Raw genomic sequence first — 5,438 nt, 5'->3', positions numbered from 1 at the left:
CTTGTTAGTTATAGTATTAATTCTCCTTACTCAATCCTGTTGATTTTGCCTCTTCAAGTTGTCACTTTTGTGCTGTTCAAGCTCTGCCATCCATACTTATTTTTGATGGCAGCATCCCACTGCTTCTGAGAAATCTAAACGTACATCATCTCTTCTCAACCTTGGCCTGCAGAGAACAAATACCACTGACTTTTAAAATAATGCCATATCATCTCAAACTAAAGTGGTATGAAAAATCAAAGAGAGTCCAATGGGTTTTCCTTGATTGTTGCATAGTTCTGAAACCCAGCTCCCATTCTATGCTTTCTAAAACCTTTTTCAGATGCACTAAATATTCCAGAAACACAGATAGTCTAGAATGTCCTATTTTTGTCTACATGTTTTTAATTTGAAACAGACAGTTGCACCAAACAAGAGCTTACTTTCCCTCGAATCCAAATCCAAACAGCACAAAAGGATCATATGTTATTTGGTTCCCATATGTGAGCATCCTTCACACTGTGGTCGGGGTAATAAGCAGCACTTCTTATGAAAGTATTAACCCCAAAGTATACTAATGTCACACAAAAGTGGTCTTAATTTCACATGGGGTGTGGGGGGGATATGTTCTATTACTGCCGAAAGGTAGAAGGACAAACCCAACCCATTCTTTTTTTTTAAAAAAAAAAACCTAGTTCAAAGTAGTTTCTAACCCCCTATTTCTCCTAATAAAAAGCAGCGCTGAGTTCTGAAACCCATATTTGATCTTTATCTTGGTTGTTTGTAGATAAAGTGTTTTTCTACATGACTTGCATCACATTACTAGGTAACACCGTCCATGCATTCCCAAGAGAAGTGCGTTCATTCCTTTCTTCTTTTCTCGCCTTCCTCCTCATATTCCTCAGGGTGGCTGCTTTCTGAAGGTCTTTTTTGAGCCACTTTGCTGTTTGGCTTCTTCCAAAAATTTGTCCAAACCAAAAGGATCTTTTTCAATCTGAACCGGTTCTCCTTGATTTCATTCCCTATGATCTGAACCAGGAAATTTCTTATTGGGAATTTATCTGTTAGTATTTATTCTGGCTTCTCTGTTATCACCATACATATCCTTGTCCAAATTTTTACTGTGTCTGTAAATGTTCCAGGCCGTCTCTTTATCGTCTCTTCATGTTTGATCATAAACATTGTAAATTTCGTCATCTTCTCCTGAAAACCCACCATCCATACCCTTGGTTGAAGAGCCTTTAGTCATCTGAATTTCAATTGGAAGTCTGAGGGTGGACACACCAAGTTCAATAATTTCACTGATATCTTCACTTATATCTTGTTTTTAAGTTAGATCACAATATTTGATTATATTTAATATTCAAACACCAATCCCACCACCATCACACCTTCCCACCACCAAATTTGGGATGTTTCTATCCTAGCCCCAAGCCCTGCCCCCAAACAAACAGAAAGAATATATTTTGGGTAGTCTGTTATGAAGAACTGCTGAGCATGCTACAAAATAAGTTTTAATATCGGAAACAGTCTAAAGATTTGTTCTATATTTGGCAGGAGCCATTAAGACATTCTATATGATATCACTAACATGTTATTAAAGTTTGGGTGATATGAGCTTTGATATGTATATATGAAAATATATATGCATATATATTTCCTTCTGTGATTTGTTATCTACTGTCTGAACCCTATCATATATGGTGTGGTAATTATGGAGAATGGGTAGGGAGTGTCTTATAATGAATGTGTTGCTCGGTCCAGGAATATGTTCACTCATACGTGAGACTTGGCCCGAGCGATTGGGAGTCTGGAGTATGGCGGCGATTGGGTTGTGGAGGTCTGCTGCCAGGGCTGGGTCCCTTGGGGCAGGGAGGGCTCCCACCCATCCTCCTCTGGAGTGCCCCGAGTGAAAACAGTCTGGTGCGGAGTCCGGTGGCATGGCTCAGGGGGCCTCATTTTATGCTCCCTTCTGGGAGAAGCAGCCGTGTGATGTGGATAGTGGCCAATGATGAGGCTATCTGGTGCCAGCAGGAGGTGGTTTATGGGATTGACCCCTGGGTCGCCCAGAGACTGGGGGAAATGGGCAGAGGATCTTTGCTTCCGGGTCCCGATGAGCCCAGAATCCAAGGTCAGAAAGCTCTGCATTACCTGGGTTCCATGGGACGTCACTCATATGTGAGGCTCAGCCCGAGCGAGCAGGTAGTGGCCTGAAGTGTGGCGACGGTTGGGTTGTGGAGGTCAGCTGCCAGGGCTGGGTCCCTTGGGGCAGGGAGGGCTCTCACCCAACCCCTCTGGGGCGCCCTGAGTGAAAACTGCCTGGCTTAGAGTCTGGTGGCATGACTATGGGGGCCTCGTTTTATGATCCTATCCTGGTTTTTATTTCTCTGAAGTTTAGACCTCTTCTCATGTGCTGCCTGGAAAGACTGATCATACTCGCTCTCTCTGTTGTGCCAGGCTTCATCTCTCTCATGTGCCCTCCATCCTCTTTCTCCACATGGGTTTTGATCCCACCTCTTCTCTACCTGGTTTTCTGGGACATGTGTCTAGGTTTCTCTTCATTTCTTCCTTTTGTTTTTGAGTCATCTTTCTCCTTATTTGAGCACACATTTCCACAACTTCACAAGCTTCCAATCAGCAATGTACAGTATTTCAGACAGTGTGGCAAAAATTTACATTGATGTGAATGGTCTGTAGTCCTCTTCTATCAGCAGCCACGCGTTTGTGTAAGAGAATTGTATAACCCTTAGCATTTCTATGGTTTGAAATACAAGGAGAACTCTTCCATTCTTGTTCCTTAAAAGTCATCTTCCAGCTACTAGAATGCATGGCAGGTGCAGGAAGAGAAGGTGGTCCCCAAGGAATTCTTATTAATTGTGAACCTTGGAGTATCCATGGAATATTTCTGCATTTCTACCATTCATATTACCTTCTGTTTTGTTCCAGAGTTGAAAACCACTCCGTGTTGAGATCATTGTACTGGATATAATGAGCAGGAGTCAGCTTACCAGCTATTTGAGTGGCCATGACTGTAGGATGGCATTGCTTTGTCCTTTCCCCCTTTGCCACAAGGAGCTTAGGTTTATCCCGGTCACACCCATCAAGGTGCTCCCGAGTCACTCCCATTCCTTTGTTTATCTGTAACCACTTCTCTATGCTCGCTCCCCCAAACAGTTAATCAGCTTTTCCCCCCTAATCAGACTCTGTTAATTTGTAAGGTCAGATCTTTCTAGGACACTGAACTTATATTATTATAAAAGCAATGTCCCTTTTGTATAGACACAAGAAAACAATATTATGCTTTTTTGGGGATTTAATTGGCTTCGGATATTATTCATTCTCGGACATCTGCTTTCTCGACTTAAGCCTCAGTTGCCCTCAGTTCCTAGCACCCCAAAAGCAGGGTCTTGATGAGGGACGGGATGGACTCAGGGCAAGCAGTGAGTTATGTGCTACGCTAGAATTGAGATGGGCCTGGCCAAAGTGCCTAATTCTATGTTAAGAGCTTGGTCATGGACAAATGCTGTCATGATCCAAAAGTAATGATGAGACTAGGACCCTGCTAGGGATAGGAAAGACTAATCTGGCCTGAGCACTGTAGTCTGAGATCGAGATGGCCCCAGGAGATCAATTCTGTAAGCTTAATGCATCTCTTACTGTGTCCATACAGTGTGATTAATATTATGAATGCTTATATGTTTGCTGGACTAGGAGAGGAGAAACACACTCATGGGATTTGCCCTTGGATGGGTCATCCTGGTGAAAGAGAATCTGTCCCAGAAGCAGCATGCCCGGAGGGAAAGAACTTTAACCCTATTGATTGTGACCACACCTATGTGTAAGCCCCAACCCCCTCATGTGGGGGTGGGGTGCGGGGGATTTAACTAGGCTGTAAGAGTAGGTTGGGGGAGAGATAGAAAGCCGGGAAAGAAGCGGAGAGACAGAAGTGGATGGAATAAACGGCAACTAATGAATCAACCTGCTTGGCCCTCATTTCCTCCTCTGTCTGCCCCATGGCCCGGGCCCCTCCAGCTGGGAGAGCGGCCTGGGACCGACCCCCTTGAACACCCGGGGGTGATCAATGAGGAGTAGTAGTAACTAGATCACCCACTGAAGGACAAACAATTTCCATAGATTGCAGTGTGCTGCTTAAAAGTCTGACACAGCCAAAAAAAATTGGTTCATATGTACAAGGTTTGTAACTTGTACCAAATAGCTTTGCCAAACAGTCCTTCAACTTTGAGGCTGTCGAATGCTCCCCCTGAACTTTTGCTTCAGTGGGGTTGCTCTTACATCACACAACTGGTCTCTTCTAGTCTTCTTGGTACCCTTTTTCTCTTATAGTATCATGTCTTTGTACATTGGCATCTCATTCTAGCAGAACCAGGACTAAGGCAAATGTGTGAATCATGTTCTATTTTCTTTGCTATAGTAATACATTCAGATTGCTGTGGAGACACCTTATCATATGTCTCTGATCACAACCCTCACTTAGATTTAGTTTGAACAGATACCAGGTGTTCTCTTAAATTTGTCCTCTTATAGGTCTTCCAATCAACTCTAAGACAAACTAATCCATGCAAGGAGTTGAATTAAGTATAGATTAAACATCTGCCAACAAGTTATTTTAGGTTCAAAAAGAACTCTGAACTGCATGGCCTCGGTGCTCTGAATCTCCTCTTATGGGAAAAAGAGGGATTTATTTGTCTTGCTTTATAGTCTCAACCTTTAGTACAGAAGAATTTTCTCAGATGTTGGTTAGACCATCAACAATGATAAATTGAAGGAAAGGGGCCAGGTTTTATCTCAACAAATCAGAATCCTCCAAAGTGTCAAAGAGGAAAAAGCACTCCATACTCCAAGAATGTGCACTTGCATGGTTTTTTTTTTTTTGGCATGCCTTTAAAAAGTTGAAATTAGAAAGTTTTTGACCATCTCACTAGTCAAAATCAAAGATGACCCAGTGAAGAAATGGCAAGTGGGACTATGAGTCATTTTCCCCATCCTGGCACTATCCTCAAAGTTGCTAGATTTCTCAAAGGGCAAGATAATATTCACTCATCCAGTGACACGGCTTGGATGAGTGGAAAATTTGGTTCAGAACATGACTAGTCGCATATTCCTGAAATGTCAACTTTATATTGAACATGCAAAGCAATAATTCTCAACTAGTAGGGGACAAAATTTAATAGACAATGACTACAGCCTCTCGTCTGTGCTGCTCTGATTCCACCACAGGACACCAACCAAGCATACACTTGTCTTCTTTCTATCGACTTACTCTCTTCTCCCCTTTGCTTTGGATAAAAAATACCTCTAAGTTCAACCGTGATCACCCCACTTAAAATCTATATACTGGCACTCAGATATTTCTGAATTACCCTTTATCTAACTCCATGTATAGTAGTATATAGTATACTACATAGTTGTTTATGTTCAGTTATGGTAAACTAGAATGT

At 42.4% G+C, this 5,438-nt stretch overlaps 1 pseudogene; it reads right to left on the bottom strand.

Annotated features, from left to right (window-relative positions):
* Nucleotides 1-840: 840 nt before the first annotated feature.
* Nucleotides 841-3,006, bottom strand: LOC101550845 (SNW domain-containing protein 1-like; annotated as a pseudogene).
* Nucleotides 3,007-5,438: the final 2,432 nt, after the last annotated feature.

This window comes from Sorex araneus, chromosome 5 (genome assembly GCF_027595985.1).
Source record: "Sorex araneus isolate mSorAra2 chromosome 5, mSorAra2.pri, whole genome shotgun sequence".
Taxonomy (NCBI): Eukaryota; Metazoa; Chordata; class Mammalia; order Eulipotyphla; family Soricidae; genus Sorex; species Sorex araneus.
This window is presented reverse-complemented; position numbering and strand designations above follow the sequence as displayed.